The 13366-nt window shown below is 34.4% G+C and overlaps 1 long non-coding RNA gene across 1 annotated transcript in view; it reads left to right on the top strand.

Annotated features, from left to right (window-relative positions):
* Positions 1–359: 359 nt before the first annotated feature.
* LOC309656138 overlaps positions 360–13366 on the top strand; it is a 117202-nt gene continuing 104195 nt past the window's right edge. Inside the window, exon 1 of the long non-coding RNA XR_014261167.1 lies at positions 360–1550. This is a non-coding gene — a long non-coding RNA (uncharacterized lncRNA). The remainder of the gene's footprint in view (positions 1551–13366) is intronic.

Here is a 13366-nt window from a genome sequence, read left to right as displayed (position 1 = left end):
TTCTGAAGAACCTAGGGGCAGGAGAGGAATAAAGTCGCAGACGTAGAGAATGGACTTGAGGATACGGGAGAGGGAATGGTAAGCTGAGACGAAGTGAGAGAGTGTCATGGACATATATACACTACCAAATGTAAAATAGATAGCTAGATCTAGTGGGAAACAGCTGCATAGCACAGGGAGATCAGCTCCGTGCACTGTGACCACCCAGAGGGGTGGGATAAGGGAGGGTGGGGGGAAGACATAAGAGGGAGGGGGCATGGGATATATGTATACATATAGCTGGCTCACTTTTTTATACAGCAGAAACTAACACACCATTGTAAAGCAATTATACTCCAATAAAGATGTTAAAAAAAAAACCAATATCTGTCCATCATATTTAAAAAGAGTATATGGGAATTCAGTCTTGCAGTGGCCAAAGGATTTTTTTTTTTGATTTGGATGAATTAACGTTTTGTTGTAATATTCTTTTTTCAAAGATTTATTTATTATTTACTTATTTATTTTTGGCTGTGTCAGGTCTTAGTTGCTGCACGTAGGATCATTGTTGAGGCATGCGGGATCTTTCATTGTCATGCGCGGTCTTCTCTCTAGTTGTGGTGTGCAGGTTTTCTCTTCTCTAGTTGTGTCGTGCAGTCTCCAGGGCGCATGGGCTCTGTAGTTTGCAGCACTTGTGCTCTAGATGAGGCACGCAATCTCGGTAATTGTGACACTCGGGTTTAGTTGCCCCACAGCATGTGGGATCTTAATTCCCTGAACAGGGATCAAACCTGCATCCCCTGCATTGTAAGGCACATTCTTTACCACTGGACCACCAGGGAAGTCCCTGTTGGATTTCTTTGACAGTCCTCATCTCAAGCAAATAAATTACTGGCATTTATAGAATGGATATCATTCTAAGAAAAATGATTTGAGATAGATAGGAGAACAGATTGAGAAGAATAGAAGAGAAATAAAAGAATTTATAGCACTGTCCCTTTCACAGAACCTTCCTCCTCTTTTCTCTGCTGTCTCTGCTTCCTCTGCTTCTCCTGCATTTCTTTATCCCTTCCTGTGTCAGTCTGACTCCTGGGGAAGGGGAAGTGATGATCTTTTAGTTGGTGGTTCCCTTCATTCATGCATTTTCACATAAAGAGGGATGAGGACACAACTTCTTTAGCTGGTAATGAATTATGTGCTCCATTTGAGGACACAGGCTTGTGTTCCTGGTGGCTTAACCCTGAGTCCACTTCATATCTTAGTCTAGATTCCACCTCCAAGAGTCCCTTCTCATCCACACACCAGGTAGCTAGGAAAGCATATATGGTAAAGAGACCTGATCAGGGACTAAGGAGAACTTAGATAAAGGACTATGCCCCTTATGAAGGCAACAGCATAGAGAGTTGTGACTCTACTTAGGCAATCAAACAAGGCATTAATCTGATAAATGTAAACACAGAGAGAACAGAGTGCCATATAATTTAATTTTTCTTGTCACAGGGCAAGGAAAATCAGCCTTATTTGGATCACCAGGAAAACTATTGCCATTGAGAAGCTACTCAGGACTGAAGGTACCCCTACTTACTATCTATGTGAATTTAATTTAATTGAGCCTAATATGAAACATTGAAATAATAATATCTGCTTTAGCATTGTTGAGAGTTAATAATGTATGCAAATCTCCTGATATATTTTTGGCACTTAACAGGCATTTATTTAATGATAGATCTTATTAGGGTTATAATTATCATAATCATAACTAACCAATGAATCACTTGTAATAAGAGCATCAGGCTCAACATTTAATAAGTGAGCTGCTTTAATCTTTCAAGAAACATATACATCACTGCCATAAGTAATTAAGTTATCTTTTATTGTGGAAATAAAATACGAATAAATCAAGTCTAATATCCAGCTAAAATTAAAATATACCACAATGGTAATTTTCTTTATTTCAAGGATGCAAGTGGGGCAGGATAATTTATTGAGATACTAATTTGAGTTTTATTCTCCCTTGTACTCTCCTTCCCTCATTCAAGTTGGTAGTGAGACTGTTGGTTTCCTTGCCCCAGAAGAGATTTGTGTTGCTAGGCTAAATATGAGAAGCATGTAAACAACTGTGTTCCTGGTTTTTTAATTCTTGATACTTGATACTAATTCAGATACTTGATATTCCTGAGGGTATTTTGTTATTAGAGAGGAGAAATAGGTGGATGGCTTTTAAACTTGTGAGAGAGGGAGGGGGGATTCCCTCAGACTCCAAATAGATGCCAATGTGAAAAGTATACTGTGATGCATTCTTGAGACACACCAGGATGAAAGTGAATAAATACCTAGGGCAGTGTTTGAGTGTGGACCTTAAGGAAACTGGAGCTTGGATGCCATGGCTCCAACTCTTAGTAAAGATTTCCAGGCCCACGTTTGACTCATGCAGAAGAACTGAAAAATTCAAGAGTCCTTATATTCTGGAAAATTAGATTACAGAAAATCATGATGAGATAAAGAAAAAATACACTTTCTGCAGTTTCTAATCATTGCTTAAGACTCCTTGATTCTTCTGTAAAAAGCCTCAGTAATGACTGAGAGTGATTTTCCTAACAGGGTGTCAGCACAGGTTCTGAACCATGTTTAATCTGACCATAAAAAAATAATATGGATTTTTCTGATGTGTTATCTCTTGCATGATAAGTGTTGGTATAAAGTTCACATAAAAAGAGAATTTAATACTTTATTTTTTTTCTGGCAATCCACTCTTTTTTTTTTTAATTTATTGAAGTATAGTTGATTTACAATGTTATATTAATATCTGCTATACAGCAAAGTGGTTCATTTATACACACACACATATTTATTTATTTTTCATATTCTTTTCCATTATGGTTTATCACAGGATATTGAATATAGTTCCCTGTGCTATATAGTAGGACCTTGTTGTTTATCCATTCTCTATATAATAGTTTGCATCTGACAATCCACTCTTTTATTTTTTAACTTTGTATTTTATATTGAGGTATAGTTGATTAACAATGTTGTGTTAGTTTCAGGTGTACAGAAGAGTGATTCAGTTATACATATACATGTATCCATTCTTTTTCAAATTCTTTTCCCATTTAGGTTGTTACATAGTATTGAATAGACTACTGTGTGCTATACAGTAGGTCCTTGTTGGTTATCCATTTTAAATAGAGCAGTGTGTACATGTCAATCCAAAATTCCTTAACTATCCCTCCCCCAACCCTTCCCCCTGCTAGAGTTTAATATTTTAATTTAACAATCTATCATCTAAATATATCAAGGTACAAAAACAACCTAAAATGGTGCATAAAACAAATTTGACAATATTTGACATTTCTTCTTGATACTCATGATATTTCATCTATCTTAGTTGGAAAAATCATGGCACTTCATTCTTAATCCTCTTGTTTTAACTGGACAGTAAAGATAAGGAGTCCGACAGCTCAGGTAGGTTCCATGAAGAGCCCTCACTCTGTGCTACATGAGTCATACCTTATAGGAAATTGAGGTAAAGACCATCTGGGCCTGTGATAGTAACTTTCCCTGGGTCCAAGATGGGGGATAACATGGACTTTGTCCTTTGATGCCACACCCTTCTTTTCTACAACATCTATAAAAGCCTACTTTTAAAGTATTTGGTTTAAAAATTGATTCAATTGAATTAAACATCAAGGGAGAGAAAGAAGAAAGAAACTAGGTGAAGTATAAAATCCTCAAACTAACCTGAAATATATTCTGCAACAAAGATGTCATGGTGAAGGGCTGGTTGATTAGAGCACACATTTTGAGTTCAGTGATCCAGCAGCCCTTTGGAGCGTTGGGAGAGAGCTGCCAATTTTGAGAAACACACTTTTCTGTTTGGCTTTACTGATTATTTGAAACAGTATTGCCAAGGCCCTAATGTCGGCCCCATCTTTATTGTTGCTTGGCCTCTATGATGCTTATAAGGTGTGGCTCTTCCTGGTCTTCCCACTGATGTTTGGTGTCATATGAGAAAGGAGCCACAGGAGTACCAGCTTTCTACTTGGTTTAGGCACTAAGAAAATCCTGGGGCGTCCAGCCAGCTGCTTCTCAAAGCTGTTGATTTGCACTATAAAAATTGATCCAAGTGGTTTGTCCTTCATCTGTCCCGTGGCTTGCTCTTGCTCCTTCAGTTAGGAGGTGTTAGTGAGCTCCTCCTAGTATCTCTTCTCTGGCTGTTTCTTCAGTTAGTGGAATTGTGTGTTGAAGGTATCGCCTCCAATCAGTCTAGCCCCTCTGCACTTGACTAGGGGAAAACATCATCATCAACAACAATAATACCATAAATTTCTCATCTGCACAATATACTTATCCTTATTCTCTTATTTTTTTGTGCATAAGAAGGGTATGTATAGCTTTTTAGTAATTTCAGTGCACATATGGATGGAACATAAAATGGATCCCTGAGCGATCCTTGCACAAAAGTAAATATGTATTACATCTATTCCTATGAACATATGTAATTGTTTAAAACAATATTTTAACAAGGTGATCCTTGATCACGTTAGTCAAGAATATGTCATTCTTCAGATAAATATCAGCCCTGAAACAGTTTTTCAAAAAGGCTTATATTTCTATCTGTTTTCTACAGTTCACATTCATTCCATAAACAATGAATGTTGAATTGCTGAATGAATTGATCAATTAATCAATTCACTAATAATGTGTAGAGTGAGAAAATGATAAATAGGATGAAAAAGATCTTGTGGAAAGGAAACCATTGCATTTTATGCCACCAGAAGGCTCATTTAAGTAATGAAGGAAATAAAATGTAGGGAAAGGCAACAAAAATATTTTTTAAGTACCCTTGTGGCATAAACTAATTTTTCCATACAATAAATGGTCATGCCTCATATATCATTGATTTTATATTAAGTTACAGGTTTTAGGATATGAAGTGGAAAAACTGCATGAACAATATTCAAGATCAACTGTTTGCAACCCTAAAGTATTCCTGAAAGTGTCTGGAAAGGATTAATTCTGGTGTCTATATATAACTGCATTTTAAGAAACAGTGGCTATTGTACTGTAGGTACAAACCTGAGTCAGCATCGTCCAGTTTTGACTGATAATTTTTTTTGTCCTGTCTGTGTTTCTCTTCTCCCCTTGGAGCAGCCGAGGGATACATACACTTTCTATTAAGTAGAAAAGAAGTAATGGCTTTCTTAGTATCTGAGCTCAGCAGCAAAGAAGTCTGCAATTACAGCAAAAAGAAAAAGACAGAAGAAAAAGAAAAAAAAACCAAGAAGCTTGCCCCAGTTTTACTTAGAAGCCTGTGACTTATGTTCATTTTTCCATGAAAAGAGGCAGGTGAAGTGTAACCTCTACAGGCAGCCTCTTGAGAAGGAATGATAAACCTGGCAGATAAGACAGACCAGCAGGAAAGTCAGAGTTAGAGATTGGGAATTATGAGTACTTAGTTAATTATGAGTATCCGCTAGTTATTGTCATTAAACCAGGTTTTAATTTCACAGAACCTCTTTTAAAAAAAGTAAGCTATTATAGAATTATATCTCATCCAGCTCAATTTTTGTCCTTATTCATGAAATTTTTTGTTCTACAGAATAGTTGAGTCAGTGATACACAAAAACAAAGATACAAACACTGATACATATATTTTTCTTCTAATTAGAATGTTTGGCTTATAAAATAATGTGGCATGGCTATTTTCAAAAGATTGGATTTTAGCACAACTTTATCAGTAGAACTATGTATAGTAAACAGTTATGGTTTTACTTATTATATAACATTATTTTACTTAAATTTAGGAATGTAAAATATACAAAGCTCTGACTTATTAGATTATTTGCAAGTAATATTTTATAATAAAATTTGGCCTTGAGATTTTGGATTCAGTGAGTTCAACCCTGAGGTTCATTCTTATAATTTCTATCCACATGGTTTCTCAGATAGTGATTTTCGTTGTCAGTCCTGGCGTGGTAGCCCAGCCTACAAGATGGCCTCTGGTAATTCTGCCTCCTGGTATTCACACCCTTGTATAGTCCCTCCAAATTTGCTAGGATGTTGGACTCTGTGAATAGTAGACTATGACGGAAAGGATGGATGCCACTTTAAAGAATAGGTTCTAAAAGACAGCGTGACTACTGTTTTGCTTGTTCTCTCATGCACTGTTTCTCTGAGATCACTTGCTCTGGGGAAAGCCAATCTTGCCACCTCTTCAGACAGAAATATATATGCATATATATATGTATATATATATTCTTTTTCAGATCCTTTTCCCTTATAGGTTATTACAAAATATTGAGTATAGGTCCCTGTGCACAGTAGGTCCTTGTTGGTTATCTGGCCTGCTGCCTGTTTTTGTAAATAAAATTTTATTGGAAAACAGCCCCATCCATTCATTTAGATCCTATGTATGGCTACTTTCACTGTATAACAAAGACATTGGGTAATTGAGACCTCATGGCCTGGAGAGTCTAAATATTTAGTATCTAACTCTTTTCAGAAGAGCAGTTTATAGATCCTTGCTCTAAGCCAAGTCTAATAAATCTGTAATGAATTTAGTTCTCTTCGTGTTGAAATCATACAAATAAAACAATGTATAAGGAATTCCATGGAAAACTATTTTCATAAAATTAAAGTATGTGCTATGTTCTTTTTTCCTCCCATCTAAATTTCATTTCAAAGAGTAATAAAAATCATCATGACTCTAGGGATTCCAAACTATTATTTTTTTGTAACTTTGGTAAAATTTTGTTCTTGTGTTTATTTTGTTTCATTTTGGAATACATGAAGGCCCAAGTTATAATAAAACTTTCTACAGCACTGAAATGGCCCCAAAAGACATTATTTAAACAGTTGGCTATTTTCTCTCTGAAAAGTCATTCCTCCAAACATTTTAATATTGCCTTCATAGGTAACTAGAATAAAGCTTGTTTAAATGTTTGATGTGTAGCATGAATAATGGATTAAAAACTTTTTTTAGCAAAAAGTTAGGGTTTGAACCTTACAAATATCATCTTTCTGAGGCAAAACTCACATGTATGTATTTATTCTATAAGAGTTAAAGGCCATTACTTCTTGGAACTCTGGAACAGGTTGGATGATGACACAAGTTTTATGAACTTGGGTTATTTATATGGGGTGAGCATACTGCATACCTAAAGTGATTATATATATATAAGTCAGCCTCTAAATAAACAATATATATGTCTGACAAATAAGATGTTGGATTCTGAAATGTTTACCTTTTTTTTAGTATTTAATGCTGTTTCATTTTTAAAGTAGAAGTTAATTACAATTATTTTAGGTTGTTTATATTTCATACTTTGTTTCAGTGTTTTAATGAATATACACCCATAATATTGGTCTAGTATACTCTCAAATATTTCAATTCTACCCAATGTTTCAAAATTAATTATATTGACAATAAGCATATAAATAAATTATTAGCACAAAGTCCTCTTGAAATATATATGCTGCATGTAAGTGCATGTGTTCTCTCAAAAGACATTATAAGCAGGCATATTTTGTGTGATAAAAAAGGAAAAGCCAATTTTTCAATAAATATTTATAAAAGTATGAATTTTTCCACTATAAGTTAATTGGAAAGTAATTTAATATTTAAAATGTTTTAGCTGCAATAGAAAACCTTGCAAATTATGGTATAAAATATGAGAGCAGTTATTATTTACTCAAGAGACAGTCAATCCAGACTATATAGATGCTCAAACATGTTAGCAGGAATCTCTTTCCAGGAATCAGCTCTTTCCAGCTTTCTACTCTTCCCGTCTCAGTGTTTTGGCTTTAGCCTTTATACCGGTTGCAAGATTACTATCACATCTCTAGATGTGAATTATCATTAACCTCCCAAGTATGAAGAGGCAGAGGTCAACGGTTTTGTTTTTGTTTTTGTTTTTTCTGTGAGACTTTATCAGGATCCTTTAAGCATTCTTTCTCTTTCTTTGACCATATCTGAGTCACATGGTAGCCCCTAGTTGGAGGAGGCTGGGCAAAGACATATCTGGCCAAAGGGAAGGCAATTGACATGACTGGCTTAGACTGATTATGGTTATTTTGGAAAGTTGGGCACATTGTTGACCTAAACATATTTGGGCTCTATTAGTAAGAAAGAAGGGGTCTGGGGTGGATGGGGAGCAGGGGGAAAGTATAACTACAAGTTAGTCAATATACTGTGTCTGCAACAGAAATACAATAGAGCAAGAAACATATAATTCTTATTTGATTTGGAGCTTTATTATTAAATACTATAATCTTCAGTGAAATATAAGATTATAGAACTGAGGCTGACATTTGTAGTAATTGAGTATTCTAAAATATTTTTATTTATTTATTTACTTATTTAGTGATTTATTTAGTGATTTGATATTTTTATAGATTATACTCCATTTAAAGTTATTACAAAATAATGGCTATATTTCCCTGTGCTGTACAATATATACTTGTTGCTTATCTATTTTATACATAATGTGTTGTGTCTCTTAATCCCATACCCCTATCTTCCCCTCCCCTTCTTCCCTATTCCCACTTGTATCCACTAGTTTGTTCTCTATATCTGTGAGTCTGTTTCTGTTTTGTTGTATACATTCATTTGTTTTATTTTTAGATTCCACATAGAAGTGATAATATACAGAATTTGTCTTTATCTGACTTATTTTGCTAAGCATGATACTCTCTACATCCATCCATATTGTTGCAAATGACAAAATTTAATTCTTTTTTTATGGCTGAGTAACATTCCATTGTATGTATATGTGTGTGTGTATATATATATATATATCTCACATCTTCTTTATCCATTCGTCAGTTCATGGATGCTTGGGTTGCTTCCATATCTTGTCTACTGTAAATAATGTTGCTATGAACATTGGGGTGCATGTATCTTTTCAAGTTAGTGTTTTCATTTTTTTTGTATATACACCTGGAAGTGGAATTGCTAGATCATATGGTATTTCTTTTTTTAGTTTTTTTGAGGAGCCTCCATACTGTTTTCCAGAGTGACTGCACCAATTTACATTCCTACCAACAGTGTACAAGGGCTATCTTTTCTCCTTGTTCTCCTCAACGTTTCTTATTTGTAGACTTTTTGATGATAGCCATCCCAACAGGTGTGAGGTGATATCTCATTGTGGTTATGATTTGCATTTCTCTAATAATTAGCGATGTTGAGTATTTTTTCATGTGCCTCCTGGCTATCTGTATGTCTTCTTTGGGAAAATTTCTATTTAGGTCTCCCGCTCATTTTCTAATCAGGCTTTTTTTTTTTTTTAACTGAGCTGTATGAGATGTTTATATATTTTGGATATTAATCCCTTATTGGTCATATCATTTGCAAATGTTTTTCCCATCCAGTCGGTTGTCTTTTCATTTTAAGACATTATATTTTATAGTACTCTACACACTTTCCTTCAAGTTCATTAATGGATTATAATATTGATACATAGAACACACATCATTCCTCAGTTCTTATTTTAAAAAGCAAATATCTTTTTAAACTAATACTTTTTCAAATACTTGACTAAAAGAAAAAAGCTGGCTACATTTCTATTAAAATTTACTTAAGTCTTAACTATGATTTTGTATAATAATATGAAATTTAAAGTCAGTTGAGAGAGGTTAAGTCCTGATTTATTTAAAACTATTCTTTCTGTTGATAAATGCATTTAATCAGCAATACTCTCTGTGCTGGTAGATAAAATAATGAATATTTCATTCAAATATAATGTTGAAATTTTCAATGGCTTTCCAGTAGCACCAAACATTGGCTTAAAGCCCAGATATTTCTTAAGGTTCTAGCCAATAAAATCTGTATGAAATTGTGAGGAAGGATGGAGGGTAAGGGAGTAATCAAAATGCTTTGATATTATAAACTTTGTAATTTGGCTTATAAATACATTACCTGTAGTTATGTGTAATACTATAATGGCTTTCAAATTATTTAATTATGACTATGAGTAATATAAAATACATAAACTCTAAGGGAAAATAGTTTAAACCCAGGTTAGATGAAGTAGGTAAGAAAATAATTCACTAAATCTTGAGTAAGTCCTTCATCCCAGAGTCTCATTAATAATCACAGAAAGGCCTTCGGTAAATAATAGACTCTTGAGATGATGAGGCTTTTTTCTTCAGGACAATAGGGCACCATTAGGGTTACTCTTCCAAGCCTTGTTTTCTATTTGGATTTGTTTATATCTAATAATTTAGAGTCTCCCTTAGGATCAGGGGCATAAGCTTAACAGATAGTGGATAAAACTCAGAGGCACAAATTATAGCTGTAGAATAGGGATAAGTGGCCCTAATAGGGATAGAACTACACAAAGGTTTTACTACACATTGTACTATATATGTGGGCCCTGAAGCTTCTGCATATGGCTGAGTAATGAGACTCAATAGAAGCATTTCCTTTTGCATTTTTATGCCCCTAAACTTCCCTACAAGTGTGTTCCAGGAAAAAGAGCATTATGTAAATAACTCTTAGGAAGTTATCATGAAATACAAAACATCATCAAAGGGTATAAAAGAAAACATAAGAAGGTTTACAAGGTGAATCAAAGCTACAAATAATAGAATCTTTCCTTCTGGCCCATCTATGTCACATTTCTCACTCTATATACCTCTTGTCTATTTATCCGAGTAAAATAAGAGAATCAATATGAATTTATATGAAAATATGAGAATTAATGTTTTCTTTTAAACAAAGTTAAATAAGTCAAACTTGAGGTACAATGTCATGGAAGTGTTAAAACCCATTCCCTTCCCTGTGAAAATGAAAGCTTCCTTCAAACTGTGTGGACCAGATAAAATGAACTTCTTCCAGAAGTAATATGTGACTAATAGTTCACATAAATGACCTTTATGGATGGAATTGTCAGTTGAAAACAATTCTTTTAAATTTTTATCCAGAATTGAAGGCTATCAGGTTTCCTTCTCCACTAGTAAAGTGTAAGTCATTCGAGTCACTGTATTGATCAGGGTCAAGTCAGGAGACAGAAACCATGTCAGTTATTTTAACAGAGAGAATTTAAGATAAGGAATTATTAACATATATGTTACAACATGGATGAACCTTGAAGACATTATGCTACATGAAATAAGACATATACAAAAGAACAAATATTGGATGATTCCACTTATACGTTGGATCTAGAATAGCCAAATTCATAGGCACAGAAAGTAAAATGGTGGTCTTAGGCACTGGAGGAAGAGGAGGATGGGGAAGTATTGTTTTTAAGAATACGGAGTTTCAGTTTGGGATGAAAAGTTTTGGAGATGGACAGTGGGCATGGTTGCACAACTGTGTATGTACTTAACGCTACTTGAACTGTACATTTAAAATGATTAAATTAGTAACTCTTATGTATCTTTTGCCACAATAAAAAAGTAAATTGAAAAAAACCTGTTAACTAGGGAGTGAGGAAGGAAATAAACAGTAAGGTATCATACAGGTGATAATTGCAGGAAACACCAGTCAATCTGAGGGTGGAGGAATAAAGGAAAAAGTTTGGAAAAATTAAAACTTAGTATATTAAAATAAGCGGCACATGGAACTGATATCAAGATCTCTGAGGAAGGATACTTCTCAGCTAGGACTGATCCTCAGGAATTTGGAGGAAGGATTTCATATAGCTGAGATCCAGGAATCTGGAAAGTTTATTCCATAAAGAAGGTACTCATATCTCAGGGTACAAAATTATGCTGATTTTGAAGTTACTGGACAAACTACAATCTGAAACCTAATGTTGCTATTAGAACAAAAGGTTATTGTTGGTATGAATGAACATTGTTGGGGTAACTCTAGTAAGAACAGTAGGAAAAGAGAAAGGATCCAGTTCCTTTCTGCTTGAGCCCAACAGGGAGCCATTTGGCCAAAGAGAAATGCAGTTTGCAGAGTCTTGGCTCCAGTAATCAAAAAGGAGTATACACAGGGATACGCAGGGAAATGAGAGACCATACGTTAATAACTGTTGCAGTCATCTTTGAGTTACTATAGATTCTAGCACAGTATCATGGATATTAAATATTTAGTGAATAAATAAATACTTATTTTATGCTCTTACTCTTTTCATGGCCTTTTGTTAACACTATACAAGAAACATTATGAGTCCTGAGGTCTGTGATCTTCAAGATCTTGTGATCATATGAGAAGTATAGACTTTAAAGTTGCTTTTATTTATAAATTTTAAGTACCACATGATTTGTATAATTAAAAATATTTTCTAAAATACCATACATAGTCTTAGAAAGTGAGCTATTCTTTCTACTTTATTTCTGACCATGAATATTCCAGCAAGTCTAATTCCTGCACAAACACTGTCACCAGCTCATTATCATGACATTAAAGATACCTATGAGCAATTTACAGAGTGTCTGGGCAACAAATGATCTTTTTAACTGGATACTCTTTAATGGAGAGCGTACTGCTGATTAAAACTACCTTTAAAACATCCTGCAAATTAGAAGAAAAATTCATGGAAATGCAATGAAGCCAAAGTTAAAAGAGAACTAAGATTCTTTTCAATTATGTCAGTTCTGTGGTTAAAATGCATAAAACTAATGAGGCATTCAGGCAACTATGAGTTTATATGCTGTTCACTGATGCAGCTATTCTTAGTCTTCCAATGATATGCTATATTGAAAATAATTAAAAGATAAAAGATAGCCTTGGAGATGAAAATAACAGCAAACAGGTAGCTTTTGTTGTGTAGCCCAGAATCATGAGTGAGGAAAAACAGTCTACTAAGGAACCTGGGCATTCTCTTCTTTCTGGTCTCTGCTTTTATTCACCTGAACAATTATAAATACTACTATTATTTTTCATAAAGATTATTTATTTCTACGTTTACAGTTTAGACGGTAATTTCTGTGTAGGTATCAGAATTGAACAAATACAAAATACCTCTAAAAGATATTAAAATACAAAAAATACATTAATACTATTGAAAGATTCAAAACACAGACATAACTACATGTTACAGAACACATATTAGACCCCACATCAGAGACTAAGACATCTGATCTTCAAATCCCAACTAAGTCCTCTGAGTCAGGAGCACAACTTAGTCAAGGCCAGATTCCAATAAGTTCTTTCAAGAACCTTTTTAATTATCCTTACAGAGACATTTATTTCTTCTGGGCACTCTTGTCTCCTTCCCACCAGGTTCCACTGATTGGTAACAAACTTATGCATCAGGAATTGCTGACTGCACATCTGGATCAATCAAAGGTCAAACTCACAGGGCTAATTTTCTTAGTGTAACATTCCTCTAATAGCTTGGTTCCAGACTTGGATGGGTTCTATTCCTATAACTACACTGTTAGGTCCTTTGCAGTTCACCAGAATCATGGAGGCTGGCCAGAAATATATTAT

This window comes from Balaenoptera physalus (assembly GCF_965194825.1).
Source record: "Balaenoptera physalus genome assembly, chromosome: 2".
NCBI lineage: Eukaryota > Metazoa > Chordata > Mammalia > Artiodactyla > Balaenopteridae > Balaenoptera > Balaenoptera physalus.
Note: the sequence above shows the minus strand (reverse complement) of the source record. Positions and strands in the feature narration are given on the sequence as shown.